General features: G+C 44.7%; 1 long non-coding RNA gene across 1 annotated transcript; it reads left to right on the top strand.

Annotated features, from left to right (window-relative positions):
• Nucleotides 1-2,889: 2,889 nt before the first annotated feature.
• LOC310689542 lies at nucleotides 2,890-15,854 on the top strand. The gene is made up of 2 exons (XR_014517470.1): nucleotides 2,890-3,200; nucleotides 15,285-15,854. It is a non-coding gene; the product is annotated as an uncharacterized lncRNA (long non-coding RNA).
• Nucleotides 15,855-16,162: the final 308 nt, after the last annotated feature.

Raw genomic sequence — 16,162 nt, forward strand, 5'->3', positions numbered from 1 at the left:
CAGAGGCATCAAAAAAGGGCATGTGTTGTTCCCAAGTTCTCCTGGAAGAAGAGAGCAATCAAGTCCTTCCCTGTGGATGAAAATATTTCTGGAGCTAACAGCTGTGGCTTAGTCCATGCTGCTGAAGTTCATTTGCTACAAAAAGTGGTCTTTAGACAATTGTGTGTCAATGCAGGTCTTTGAACAGCTCCAGCAATCCTTCATCGCTTCCTAGCCACTGTAGTTTGGGCGGAAATTGCTTTCACATACCATGAGAATATAGGAATCTTCTTGTTTTTATGGATGTAATTGTTTGGTCTGGAATGATATCACATCATGCCCACTCAGGACATACCGGTGACAAACACCAGTATTTGACCTGAAGCTGCCGAATTGAAGCTGTTAGCCAGGGTATTTTGAGAACAGATTGTTCTACTTCCAACAACGAGGTGGAAAAGAATACCCTAACAGGATGGAGAGAGGCAGAGAGACAGTCAGACGGACAGACCCAGACTCTGTTCAATATCAGAATATGAATCAACGCACAATAACAACAAGAAGCATCCTCTCTCTCTGGTGTCTCTAGGGCCTGTCTTGTTGCTTGGCAAACGGAAGCTGTTGTGGTGGATTCTGAGTACTGTCAAATTGTGGCCAGATTATCAATTATCTCATATACTAGCAGGATGCCCAATCATTATGATGGATGGTTGTGGCAAGAGTTAGGCAGGAGAGCACTGTGGGAGCTGTTCTCTGTGCACAAAAACACATTGCATCTGCTTGTAGGATTCCTAATACTATCCCTGCATTACTTACATGTAGGGCGTAATCCTGTCTACAGTGCGAAATGAGGCCATGCTTTTTGCCCTGGCATTGCATCGTCTACCTTTGGCAAGAACATACAGAATGCCATTTTTGTAAAGAAATCCCAATGTGCAAGCTCTTCCTCATGAGTAGGGGCTCTGCGTGACTGGTTGGGCTCAGGCATTGGACTTTGGCTAGAGAACCTCATTGCAAAATTCAGAGAAGTGCGAATTTTGAAGGAAGGATGCTTTTCTGTTTGCTTGTTGTTTCAGGAAGTGCAAATTAGGAATTAGATGGGTTGCTCTTTAAATATAAACAGAACCAAGTTCCTCACCCCCCCCCCCAGTCATAGAGCAGTATTCAACATTTTGATCCTCCACCCAGTGTGAACGATTGCAATCCTTCTCCCTCCTCTTTCGATCAGTAAAACTTGCTGGATATTCCAGGTATTCTTGTTTTGCAAGTAAAAGTGGCGGCCTAATTTCCAGGCACAGTATGAGATTTAAAAGCCACAGTTTCAGAAAGGTATCTTCAGGGAATCAAATCACTCTAAACCAGTCCCTGCAGCAGACACAATATCCTCCTCATTTATTTCTTGACACCCGTACAGCCAGGCATGCCACAGTGGCATATTAAATCTATAGTCATGCACAGTTTCTACTTACTATGAACACTTAATCTGATGCACTGCCAGTGGGAAATTCGTGTGAGAAATGTAACTATGATTATGGCAGTTCTCAGCCTGTGAGCTGCTGAATTACTGTAATGTATGATTTGGTAAGGAATAGAAAGGAATTATCTATTTTTGTTAAAGAGAGTAGTGGGACAGAAGAAAAAAAAGTATGTACCTAGACCCAGCCTGTTCAGGTGCTGGTGGGTGGGTGGGTGGCTAGGAATCTGTCAGTTTCAGTGTCCCATTTTTGCAATTTCACATCTCTACAACATCACAAAATACAGCTTTGCCACAATACACTAGAACCCTCTGGGATCCAGTCCCATTGCAAGAGACACAGAACACAGCAAGATGCTTCATGCTGAATCAGACCATTAGCCTACCTAGATTGGCATTGACCACACCAAGGTTGCCCAAACTTGGGTCTCTAGCTGGTTTTGGACTACAGTTCCCATCATCCCTGACCACTGGTCCTGCTAGCTAGGGATGATGGGAGATGTAGTCCAACAACAGCTGGAGACCCGAGTTTGGGAAACCCTGGTCTACACAGATTGCTACTGTAGGATCTCCAGGGCTTCAGACATACCTAGGATTGAACCTAGGACCTTTTGCTGGCAGAGCAGACACTCTTCCCCTGAGCTGCAGCCTTTCCCCATCTATGCCCCATGCCTGCTGAGCACTGACAGTCCCAAGAGTTCCTTTGCAAATGCCTTTGAATGGTGCCGCTTACCTCCCCAATTGCCTTGCAGTTATTTAATTTGCCTCTCTAGAGTATTGTGATCATCTTAATTTCCCCAAGGATCCCCTTTTATTTTGTTTTGCTTCTGCTACTGCAATCGAGTACATTTGATGTACATTTTGTATATCGCTGCGCAGCCTTGAGCTGTCAAAATGCAAGCTCAAATCAACATTGATCCTCCACCCTCAAACACCACACTTTCGGAAAGGCTTTTTTTTTTTTTTTTTTTGGTGCTCTTGAGACAGCAGACTGTTCACATGTCGCAGTTCCTGTTTCTCAAAAATTCTGGTTGAACGTGGGCCCATTAGCACAGATTTCTTCCAGACACCTCGCAAAATCTCGGTCTGCACGTTTTTCTGCATGGTTTCTGAGATGAGTCCACATGGGACCATTTGCTTCTGCAAATGTCCAGACATCACTGGGAACATAGGACTCTGCTTTCTACGATACGATAATCTTTATTGCCATTGTCCCATACAGAACAACAAAACTGAAAAATCTACATCAGACATTCAAAAACCAACAAGCCTGCTATCCCAACTATCCCAGCCTGGATAGACCCCTAAAAACTCTGATATCCCATAATTGAATACCATATACTCACATAGAGACTACCTTACACTGCATTTAAAACCGAAATCGCATTTGGATAGAAACTGTTTCTCAGGCGGCTATTCCTAGTCTTTATAACCCTGTACCTTCTTCCAGAAGGCAGAAGCTGAAAGAGATCATTTCCGGGGTGCGCACTGTCCTGCACTATCTCAGCAGCTTTCTTATGGCACCTGGAAGCATAGATTTGATCCAAGGTGGGAAGAATGCACCCAATTATTCTCTCCGCAGTCTTTACAACCTTGGACAGCATTGTTTTTTCCCTGACAGTGCAGCTCCCAAACCACACACACAGACCATAAGTTAATACACTTTCAACAATACAATGGTAAAATGCCATCAACAGGTCCTTTGAGAGATTATTTTTCTGGAGGATTCTCAGAAAATATAACCTCTGCTGTGCTCTCTTATCAGGCCTTTGCTGTTTTCTCCCCAGGTTAGGACCAGATCAGACTATTGGTCCATCAGGTCTATACAAACCAGCAGTGGCTCTCCAGGTTTTCAGGCAGGGAACATTCACAGGCCTTCCTGGAGATGTCAGGGATTGAACCCAGGGCCTTTTGCAGGCCAAGCCGATGCACCACCACTGAGTTACAGCCCTTCCCCTACTGGGAGGCAAAACTCAGCAATCAAGGTAAGGGATCCTGCATATTTTATTCCAGTTTATACCCAGCATGGCTAATGTCTCACCATTCTGGGTATATCCATGCTACAAATTTATATTGGTTTTTGACCTAATACCGACTTGGTTAACTTCTGTTAAGCTTGCCATTCATTCCTAGGGCCTATCCAGATGGTGCTGAGTAACAAATATGTAGTTGTTTACACATTTAAAGCAAACAATCCCAGAATCATAATGGGAAGTCCTTCTGTTTTGAAGATGCTCCTAGCATAATGCACTGATATTGTCACTAGTAAAGCATAATTATTTCCTTGGCTGATCAGGTTATTGCTATTTTTCAAATTAATACTTTATTGCTTCTCTCCCCCCCCCCCTTTATGTAACACATTTAACACATGCGGAAGTAGGAGATGAGGGAGAAGGGGAGTAACAGAGGGGATAAAGATTAGGCTATAACAGTACTGTACCTTACAGCTCACAACAATGCTCTACAGATGCTGAGAGTGTTATTGCAGCTTACTCTGGGTCCAAAAGAGAGCAATCTAGGTGTTATGTACTGAGCTGAATCCTAGAACAATAGGATCCAGAATGCAGCAGTCTGATTGGTCCGCAGGAGCAACGCAATCCAGCTCCAGGTGGAAGTGAATCAGCGACCTGATTGGCCTGCAGGAGCAGCCAATCAGGCTTCTGGATGAAGTGAATCCGCAACCTGATTGGCATACAGGAGCAGCCAATCAGGCTCCTGGATGAAATGAATCAGCAACCTGATTGGCCTGCAGGAGCAGCCAATCAGGCTTCTGGAGGAAGTGAATCCGCAACCTGATTGGCATACAGGAGCAGCCAATCAGGCTCCTGGATGAAGTGAATCTGCAACCTGATTGGCATACAGGAGCAGCCTGGAATTTGCCAATCACTCGGGGCCCATTGTGTAAATAATGTATATATAGCTAAACGTTTTGGGGAAAGATTCATTCATTGCGACTATGAGCTGAATAAAGAGCATGAAATTCACACTCGACTCCAAGTATATTTCACTAGGCATATGTTCAACATTCACTAATCAGATAACCCATGTAGATAATTCCATGTCCCACTACTGAAACATCTGCAAAGGGCTTTGGAGACAGCTCCATATGTATATTTTCACTGGCCCAAAAAGGACCAGGAAGGGTCTCTTTACCCCAGTGGAGTTCTGGACAAGACTGTTTTCAGTCTGTAAACAGAAGGCAACACATCTGCACTTAAGCCGCTGTGGTGTGACATTAACTGAGATGTTTTCAACCTTTTTGAGTCCATGGCTTCCTTAACCAACTACATTCTTTCTGCAGCACCCCTGTGGGGCTCAGGAACCCACTTATGTCACCCTTTGCCTGCAGAGCTGGCAGCCTCTCACCCTTTTTCAGACACCCTCCCTTGTGGCGTGTGCCTTCAGCCTCTTCTCCTCTCCCCTCTCCTTGGGACTCCTCCAGGCAGCTGCTGCTGCTGACTCTGGTCTCTGAGTTACTCCCACCCCCACCCCAAAGAGAGGTGTCTCATCCCAGAAGCACCATTCGCCTGTGGAGGTTATAGCCAAGGCTGCTGCAGTAAACAGCTGTGCAAGCCTTGGGAGGCAGAGACACAAGAGGGCATCAGAGGAGGGAGGGAAGGAAGGAAGGAGGGACAAAGGTCAGTGTTGCCCGTGGCACCCCTGACCATCATTCAAGGCACCCCAGGATGCCACAGCACACTGCTTGAAAACCACTGCATTAACCTATTTTTGGTCTGGTGCTAAACAATGATTGATGGAACTTAATTTGTCCAACAGGTTTGCTCCATTGTTGACATTTCTATGCTCTTCAGTGTGTGCACTCAGTAAATATTTTCTGCAGAATACACATCCAATCTCCAGGCTGCACATCTCATGCTTTGCTACAATAACAGGGGCATTTTTAGCACTGGACGCAAAGGCAGGCTCTCTGTCTTTCCTTCCTGCAATCTGCCATTTCCCTTGCTTTCATATTTAGTTCCATGAAAGATTGAACACCACAGCTCTTGATTAAACACTGGGTTAAGCATGTGGCTCTCTCTCTCCCCAGCTCTGCTCCATTTTCTAATTATCTCACCATTTTGCAGAACCCCCTTGCATTATGTGTTTCTCAAACGGCTCATTAGAGCTTTTGTTCCCACTTTCCATTGTCACAAGCACTGGTACTCTAATTCCACCAAAGGAACTGAAACGAAAAAAATACAGAGCTTGTCACTGCTGGCAAAGGCGTGAATCAAATGCCATTTAGCAAACAGAAGCCAAAGGTTAGATTTTGCATTTATAAGAATGTTCTTTTTAAATATGAGGGGTGGGAGGGGTGGGAACCCATTGTACTTTTCCAGATTCAGCCAAACCACACTTAGCAGTCCATGTTACCTATGATTAGGACTGTCAGAAAAGTCCAGTGGAGGTGGAAGTGGAAATTGCCCATGTTTGCTTATTCATCTCAAGTCTGGAATAGAATTCGGTCCAGCAAATACGATCGGCACTGGCCATAGCTGTATCATTTCAGCCCATAAATGATACATAATTGATTATGGCTTCCCCCCATTTGCATTGTGTCATCTTTGTATGAGTAGAATAACATAATGATAGCATAAGTTACATAAATCACATAATTATGTAAATTACATATATTATGCAATTTCAGCATGGCAGACAATGAGACAAATGATGTAGGTTTTGGTGGAAGATGTATTGCAGTGGAATTGAAACAGTGCTGCAGTGACAAATACAGGGCAGAATGGGAAACAATGTCTTCTTACATCCCTCCCTATGACGTCAGATATCTATGGATGTGGTGGAAAACTCCAGTAGCCAGATTATGAGAGTTGTAGTCCCAAAACATCTGGAGGGCCAAGTTCGGGGGTGCCTGTTCTAGTCCAAGCCCCTGCAGTGCAGGAATATGCAGCTGTCCCATACAGTGATTGAACCTGAAACCTTGGTGTTATCAGCACCACATTCTAACCAACTGAGCTATCCAGGTCCTTGTGTTAATTTAGAAAGCCTTGAACAACTTAGGTCCGGGATACTTCAGGGACTGCCTAAACTCTTGTGCCTCAGCTCAATCACTGGTGCTTCCCTGAGTTGGTGAGGCTCATTTGACAACAACAGGAAACCAAGCCTTTAGTGTCACTAGCCCTGTCCTCTGGAATACTCTGCCAACAGAGATTCAGCAGACATCGTCTCTGCCAACTTTTATATGCCTGCTGAATATTTCTCTATTCCATCAAGCTTATGCAGGCAATTAAGAATGCATCGTCCCACATATGATTTCTAATTTTAACTTTTTAATATGGTTTTTGCTGTATGGTTTCATGTACAGTTTTTGTGAATTGATGGTGTATAAACATTTTTATAAATAAATGAGAAGACCGCAGAGGAGTCACTCCAAACAAATGATCCATTCTGTGATTCTACAGCTGCAGGAGAGGGGAACTCTCCCAACCAGCCCATCCATCCCTGCAACAGCAAGTGGAAACAGAATACTGCAACATTAGCCAGGCCATTCAGGACCAAACTGAGCCTTCTTTCTGCAGACTTGTGCTATATATTTAAAATTCCTGGTATAGTAACTCTCCAGGCTGCCCCAGCTAAATCCTTCCCTTTACCCTATCTTCCTCCATGCATTATGCCAAACATGTGGCTGAGCTCTTGCAAGAGTTTCCAGTTCCCCCTGCCAACTTGTGTCATGCTGGAGGGAGACATCCAGAATGCCTTTGACCTCCTGTGTACATCACCAGCCTTTCCCAGAAGCCCAGCAGTTGCAAGCTTCTCTATATTGAGAGCCAGTGTGGTGTAGTGGTTAAGAGCGGTAGTCTCGTAATCTGGGGAACCGGGTTCGCGTCTCCGCTCCTCCACATGCAGCTGCTGGGTGACCTTGAGCTAGTCACACTTCTGTGAAGTCTCTCAGCCCCACTCACCTCACAGAGTGTTTGTTGTGGGGGAGGAAGGGAAAGGAGAATGTTAGCCGCTTTGAGACTCCTTCGGGTAGTGATAAAGCGGGATATCAGATCCAAACTCTTCTTCCTGCTGTGTTTTGGTTCAATACTAGATCCCATGGAGGAGGCTAGGCAAAGGTTGCAGCCCATGAACAGCTCCAAGTGAGCTACTTGCTCCAGGGAAGGTTGGGAGCAGACTGAGGCCTTTTAGGCCTCTTGATTCAAAAACAAACTCCTCTGGGCTCCATCCCCTTCCAGAGAACATCAGCCTCCAGTGACCTTGATTCCAATGAGACAGAGCTCTGAGTAAGTGCTGAATCCCCAGCAGTCTCTCACCACTCAGAGATGGGGTTGCATGTGACCCTCTTCATCCCATCTCCTACCCACTGTTCTTGCAACAACAGCCACTATCAGAATATACGGAAAACCAGAATCTTGGCAACACATTTTAATGAGCAAATTGCAGAGAAAGAGACTCATTTTCAATTTCCTTGGTCTGCCATTTGGATCCTTTAATGCAGAAAACGCACAGCTGTGCCTGTAATCATGTTGGCAGTGCGGTGGCTATGAAACGGAGCTGTAAGCGGAAAGTCAATTTTTGCCTCTCCTATGAACTCTAAAGGTGGCCTCACAGGCAAGGCACTCTTTCTTAGCTCAGCATCTGTAATATGTGGGTAGTCACGTTGCCCTATCTTACAGGGGCGTGTTGCCAAGCCTGCATAAAGATAATACTAACCTGGGTATACTCATGGAAGCAGGATATCTGGGATCCTTTATCCAGAGTTCATTGCATGTGATGGGGATAATGTGCTGCACCTTTAATCACTATAATTACTTAGGAGAATTAGCAAGAATTACTGAATCCCAATTGAAATACAAAAATGTAGGAAAAAATGTTTATTTCTTTCCAGAATCGAAATGATATCAGCAAGTAAAAGGGCCTTGCAGCATGAAGTGCAGTGTTTGCAGAATCATTTAGACTTTAAGTCAGGCATAAGGCAAACTCGGTCTTCCAGATGTTTTGGGACTACAACTCCCACCATCCCTAGCTAACAGGACCAGTGGTCAGGGATGATGGGAGTTGTAGTCCCAAAACATCTGGAGGGCCGAGTTTGCCTATGCCTGCTTTAAGTGTTTAAGGCTTTGCACCAAAGCCACCCTGATTGGACCAAGAGCCAAGTAGATGGACGCAGAGGATCTCACTGTTGATATATAGGTGATAGAAACAGAAGCAACGAAACACTATCAGTGATTTGCTCCAAGGAGAGGACAAGAGAAGGAGTGAGTTTTCTAAGTTTCACATGACCTAAGAGTGTGGGGTTGTGGCTGTAATAACTGACCCGCAGTGGAATGGAAACAGTGGTGATTATGATCATCAAGAGGAAAACAAACAAACAAACAAACAAACAGCATTTTACTTTAAAAAGCAGAGTGGATGCTAGTGTGAAATGATGCCTTTTGCTCTTAAAAATCAGGCGGCATTTCACTTACCTCTTATACTGACCCTGTCAAAGAGCAACCAAAGCTTTGTCTCCTATCTTAGCACTATTACCACAACACTGAGATGATGATGATGATAGTTAATAATAATAATAATAATTTATTATTTATACCCTACCCATCTGGGTGGGTTTCCCCAGCCATTCTGGGCAGCTCCCAAAAGAATATTAAAAACATGATAAAACATCAAACATTAAAAACTTCCCTAAACAGGGTTGCATTCAGATGTCTTCTAAAAGCCAGATAGTTGTTTATTTCCTTGACATCTGATGGGAGGGCGTTCCACAGGGTGGGCGCCACTACCAAGAAGGCCTTCTGCCTGATTCCCTGAGTTCAGAGATCCCTTATAGCTGGTGTTTAAACCAAGGTAACAAATCTTTCCTTTCCCGATGCCATATGATTTCAGGTGACTGAGATAAAGGCCTGGCTTGTCCAAATTGCAGGTCAAATTCAGAGGCCTGGCAGACCTAATTGTGCCCATGGCTGGAAGAGTTCCCCACTGCTGCTGCAGAGTGAAACTAAAGGAATCCCATAATTCCAGGACATGCTCAGAATGCCAGTTGAATGAAGTATCTCGGTAATAGTCCGTTATAGTTAAAAATGTTGTTGTTGTTTAGTCGTTTAGTCGTGTCCGACTCTTCGTGACCCCATGGACCAGAGCATGCCAGGCACTCCTGTCTTCCACTGCCTCCCACAGTTTGGTCAAACTCATGCTGGTAGTTTCGAGAACACTGTCCAACCATCTCATCCTCTGTCGTCCCCTTCTCCTTGTGCCCTCAATCTTTCACAACATCAGGGTCTTTTCCAGGGAGTCTTCTCTTCTCATGAGGTGGCCAAAGTACTGGAGCCTCAGCTTCAGGATCTGTCCTTCCAGTGAGCACTCAGGGCTGATTTCCTTAAGAATGAAGAGGTTTGATCTTCTTGCAGTCCATGGGACTCTCAAGAGTCTCCTCCAGCACCATATTTGTTAAAAATATACTGAGAGAATTGTGTGGCTGGGCTGTACTTTGAGCACTTCACAAAACTGTGCAAATGCAAGGTATTATCCTTTCTTCCAACAAAGAGAGGCCTGCCCCTCAGCACATGACATATTGGTTAATGGAAAGAACTGAATACAATGTAAGTGCAGATAATCTTGACAGGCAATTGATTAAGTTTTGGTAAGGCAGGGATTGGGGGGGGGACTGGTGATAATTCTAATATAATTCCTTGTGCTTTTCCCCTTCCAACGTTTGTAAGCAAAAGCTTTATATCACACAGAGGGAGACATTCACTTTCAAATAAAAAACTGAAACCACAGTTTCTAGATAATCAGAGAGCATTTGTTATTTACAATGAATCCATTGCTTGGGGGAGTCTCCTTCCCTCTTACAGAGCCTGCCACAAAAAATGACTTTCAAAAACTTTCCTCATTTAATTGCATCCCGCAAGGAAGCTGAGAATAGAAAATTAGCGCCCCGGCAGGAGACAATCTCATCAAGCCGCAGCAGGTTTACAAAGACCTGGCACTAACATTTCAAGAGATGCTGCTGCTTCTTGGGTCAAAAAGAGGCCTGGCAGGTGGGACACTGATGGCGTCAGCGCAGTGAGCCTCCTGGGGACCGGTCTCAGCATCACCTCGGCATGTGATTCTCTTCGTCAGAATCCAGAGATGTCTCAGCCTGACAATCTACAGTGTTTGGCTTCCATTTCGGAACCCTCTGCTGAACATTTGGTGCAGCGTGGCGCTGTGGGTTAAACCACAGAGCCTAGGACTTGCCGATCAGAAAGTCGGCAGTTCAAATCCCCGTGATGGGGTGAGCTCCCGTTGCTCGGTCCCAGCTCCTGCCAACCTAGCAGTTTGAAAGCACCAAGTGCAAGTAGATAAATAGGTACCACTCCGGCGGGAAGGTAAACAGCATTTCCGTGCACTGCTCTGGTTCACCAGAAGCGGCTTAGCCATGCTGGCCACATGACCTGGAAGCTGGACACTGGCTCCCTCGACCAATAAAGTGAGATGAGCGCCGCAACTCCAGAGTCAGCCACGACTGGACCTAATGGTCAGGGGTCCCTTTACCTTTAGTGCTCTCCAGATGTTTTGCACTACAACTCCCATCAGCCCCAGCCTGCTGGGAATTGTAGTCCAAAACATCTGAAAAGCACCAGGTTGGCAAAGGCTGATCTAACAAAAGGGCATATCCCTTTAAAACAAAAAGCCTGCTAGCATGTACAGAAGTGTCCCCCCCCCCCTTACCACAAAATCATCACCTTCTGCCACTTCCCTCCCCCTAGTACCTATGGGCTTTTTCCTTGCTACACGTCAAGATCTCATACTTGGGGGCTCAACCTATGGTTTAAGAATGTCTGGAGACCAGAGACTGCTTAGAAAATGTCCCATGATGCAGTGCTTATGAAAGGGGGAAAAGAAACCAGACACATTTTGTGCTCTTTGGAGGCTATTTCTTATGTATGCCAATAGATCAGGACTACAAAACACCTTTATCACTGGCATCAGTACAAATCTGGATGTCATGGCTGGGCTTCCACTGTGAATGCTGCCTTCAAATATCTTGCTTTCCTCTAGCCAATAAAGACAATGACTTTGCTCTGATGGCATTCTATATAAAGTCTCTATAAAAGCAACACAGAAGGCAAATTACACACAACAGTGATTATATAAGAGAATGAATATAATTACTTACCTGGCTTTTAGTGCAGGTGGAAGAGGAGGTTGATTTTTCTCTTGTTATATTTAGCTTCACTTCTGGTTTTGCTATATATGTGAAAATAATAATAATAATAATAATAATAATAATAATAATCCTTTTTTTAAAAAAAAAAAACCCTCCTTGGAACATTATCTCCCTCTCTGGTCCATTCACAGCAAAATATAATAAGCTAACATTCTCCCCACCCATTCTGTAATCCCGTTTGTGACATATTTAGGTACATTTGCTACTGTGTGATCACATTTGTAGAAAATTATCGGGAATTGAAGATGAACAGAAGGCAGCAGACAGGCAAATCCATTTGTTTACTGCAGAGTATTTGCTGCAATGCTAAGTTTTAAGAAACCTGGGCTGGCTGCCAAGTGCGTATCTGTTAGGGAGCTGCAGCCAGACTTGGTTGCCAAGTGCACCTGTATCACACCTGTTTGCATTTACATACAAAGTGGTTGCATTCACCCCATAATATTTTAGGTGTGCAGCACACATATATCATCAAGGGTGCCTACAGCTACAAAAATGTAATCTGTGAAATCACCCATTGAAAGAGTTTACACCCCACAGTGCATTTTTATACTGGAACTGATGCCTCTTTTCTGTTGCCAGAGAGATATACTTCATGCAGGGCTCTGAGTCTGCCTTGAAAGTGATGGTATGTTTTTTTCATGAGCAAGCTCAGATCCTGGGAAGCCCAACAGGTTAGCACTGAACAGAAACTCTGTTACGGAGGGTTGGAGTGTCAGGAAGAGCACTCCAGCTTCCACTGCCTAAAAAAAATAAAAATCCTCATGAAACGCCACCAAAGTTTGCAGAGCTAACTGTCCTTGACAGGAAAAAACAATCCTTTCCAATTACTGAGGCTGCTTGTCACATTGCTTTGTGCAATATCTCCAGGGATGCCCACAGGGAAATAAATGCAGGAGTCATGCCCTGGCCTGAGGCATCTCAAATGTGTGTGTCATTTCCCGCCGCCCCCCCCCCCGCCGCCCACAGCTAAACTTTCCTTCTGTGCAGCTGGTTTGAAACAGAAGGCGGCAGTTTTGTTGGAGATTTCTGCCTGTTGAGTTCAATCAAGTCATAGGCACTTCCTTCCTTAAGTTGTGATTGTGTGATCTACTTCACTGGCACTGGGATCATTGAAGCAGGAATTTCCAAGTTCTTTTTATTACCTGGCAGGTTCAATTGCCCCCTTGGAACTGCTCCTGCCTGGAACCCCTGGGAGCTGCTGTCGGTCAGAACAGTCAGTGCTACACAAGTTGGACCAGTGGTCTAACATGGCCTGCCTACAACATGGGATCCAGTTAATCAGCCCAATGCTATACATATTTATTTGTTATAGCTGGGGCTGATAAAGGCATTCATTTGTGCTGATGGAAGTGTATAGCTAGTGAGCATTTCCTTAGTGTATGGGTGGAACGATGGGGGTGGAAACGCTCCTTCAGGTAGAATCATAGAATCATAGAGTTGGAATAGACCACAAGGGCCATCGAGTCCAACCCCCTGCCAAGCAGGAAACACCATCAGAGCACTCCTGACATATGGTTGTCAAGCCTCTGCTTAAAGACCTCCAAAGAAGGAGACTCCACCACACTCCTTGGCAGCAAATTCCACTGTCGAACAGCTCTTACTGTCAGGAAGTTCTTCCTAATGTTTAGGTGGAATCTTCTTTCTTGTATACTGAAAGAAGGCCACACATCAGGAAAGTATACTGAACTGAGGCCACACATCAGGAAAGTCTTGACTGGCTGGCTAAACCAAGTGAAGATAGCCAAAGGGTCTCAAACCCTCAGTGATTTGGGGGCTTCACCTGCATGAGAAGACAGGCTCTGGCAGATTGAACACACAAGACCAATAGTGGGTCTAACAGTCAAGAAGGCAGTTTCTGCACATGTTGTAGAGGGAAGTGAGGGGCAGATGGGGCTTGTCAACCTGGGAAGGTAGCCCCTCTAGGAGAAGGAAGACTCTGATCCTAAACCTCTGCCACCTAATACAACACGTAAAGCGGCCAGGTTGGGTAGTCCTATTGCCAAAGCTGCCAATCCTCTACAATCCTCTGCTGCTGCCAAGTTGATAAGTGCAGGGAAGGTGTCAAGCCAAGAGACAGATCTGACCCAGGGACCATGGGACCAAACCTCAGTGTCATCCCATTGTTCAGGCTTAGAGGAGGGTACGAAACGAGGAAACAACGCTGCGAGTTTGCTCTTTCCATAAAACGTTCAGTCAAGCAACCAAGTGACCTCCTAATAAAGCCACTATGCAGGCACACAGCTATGCAGCAACATCACCCCCTAGAGTCCAGCAAGGAGCTCACACTTTTCATCTAAGCTTTTGCTACAAGTAAACCTTATGTTAAGCCTTAAAATGGGATTGTTTGAAGCTATATCAAAAGATATGTTCAGGAAGAGGAGCTATAAATAAGGCTATATCTAATGTGGAATAATAAAAATAAAGGGCTATATCTAATGTGGAATAATAAAAATAAAATCATTGTTGCTGTTGTTAGCTTGGATGTAGTTTGATGTAGTTTAACAGGGTCTGTGGCCATTAGCAGGTCAAAATATTTCATCCCAAGCTAAAGAAAAAGCTTCTCTTAAGGCATTTTGGGTTTTTAGTTTAGATAAAAGATAAGTAAGGGGAGTGTGATAAGGGGGCAGAGAATTGTACATGGTGTGGAGTAAGAATCCAGTGAAAAGTTTTTCTCCCTCTCATAAAACTAGAACTCAGGGCCTGATTAAGACCTTTGGAAGCCCGGAGCTCTTGAGAGTCCCGTGCACTGCAAGAAGATCAAACCTATCCATTCTGAAGGAAATCAGCCCTGAGTGCTCACTGGAAGGACAGATCGTGAAGCTGAGGCTCCAATACTATGGCCACCTCATGAGAAGAGAAGACTCCCTGGAAAAGACCCTGATGCTGGGAAAGATTGAGGGCACAAGGAGAAGGGGACGACAGAGGATGTGATGGTTGGACAGTGTTCTCGAAGTGACCAGCATGAGTTTGACCAAGCTGCAGGAGGCAGTGGAAGACAGGAGTGCCTGGCGTGCTCTGGTCCATGGGGTCACGAAGAGTCAGACACGACTAAACGACTAAACAACAACAAAGCCCAGAGCACTGAAAGGTTTTTGGTGTCGGGGGGCCACTAGGGGGCGCATCGGAAGATGGCTGACAATAACATCTCTCCGACCCACACAAGGTAATTTGGAGGCTATGATGGGAGTAATTAGACTCCCTACCCCCCCAGGAGGGTGGGGGGACTGCCATTGCCTGCTGTGCCCTACACCACCCCCGAATTTGTGGGGATGGGGGCACTAGGCACAAAGCCCTCCTGTGGGATTCCGGTACTCCTGGACGCCGTCCCTGATCCGCGCCACTAGCTGCCAGAACTTCAAAAGAAACAATTTGGATGAAGGAATGCACATATTTCAAGGAAGGAGGGGGAGTAAAGACTGCTAACAGAAGAGATCTCTGGTAAAACAAGATGAGTCGGAGGAACAAGCACAGATTATGAGAAGATACGCCAAGACTCGGTATGGCAAATGACTGATGGGGGAGGGGGGAAAACTTTCCTTTCTTTCCTTCTGTGATTAAACAAGAATCCCCTCTCCCCACAAGTCAGAAATGTCGTTTTAAGGACTTAAGCTGTGGATTTAAGGCTGTGTGGAGATAAACTTTCGAACCAAAGCATGTTTTAAGAAGAGCGTGGAATGTATAAGGGCTCTGGAATGACGCAGTTAAAAATGCCGTCGCCATATTGGGAAGTTCTGTCGGAGGTCTTCAGTCTGGGAGGAGAAATAGAGAAATAGAGCTGTTTTTATATTGTGGGTGAAACTCCTCAGAGGGACTTAAGAGCGACAGTTCTGTAATTAATGATGGAAAGAGCGATGTTATCTATGAAGGCGATGATATATGGAAACCATCTCGATTTGAGGATTGGAAGAACGGAAAAATTCACACAGGATTATTATTATTGGTGTTTATTGGCTTAAGGAGACTATCAGAAGAGATCATAAAGAAAAAAGAGAAAATATATGAACAAGATGTGATGTGGAAACAGCAAGGTAAGACTGGATAGAATTGTGAACTCTGTTTGGACTGATTTGGACTGATTTGGACATTAACGCAGTAGCAAGAAGATGATCAGAATCCCCCTTCGGATCTTGAAATATGGGTCCCCCCAACAAAATTTAAAATTTGGCTTTGTAATTCGGAATTTATGTGATGTGATTTAATTTGATTTGATTGGCCGGTTAATAAAAAATATTTTTTTAAAAAAGGTTTTTGGTGTCCCCCACCCCCAGATGTAATTCAAAATAAAAATAAAAAAGGCATAAGATAAAGTTTTCCTTTACAAAATGACACAAAAGGTACATGTATGCTGAAAGTAAACCAGCTTCTTCCTAGATGTCTTTATTGACTCGACAAAACATGTCCACCTCCATACACAGCAGTGAAAGTGAATCAAGTCTGTCCCGACACATTGTTGTTTTTTTCTGGGTTGTGGTTATTATTTCCAGCTGAGAAAACGAGTGTTCTGTGGAGCAAGTTAGTCATCAACAATGTGACAAAAATAC

This window comes from Podarcis liolepis (assembly GCF_965112155.1).
Source record: "Podarcis liolepis genome assembly, chromosome: 12".
NCBI classification, from domain to species: domain Eukaryota; kingdom Metazoa; phylum Chordata; class Lepidosauria; order Squamata; family Lacertidae; genus Podarcis; species Podarcis liolepis.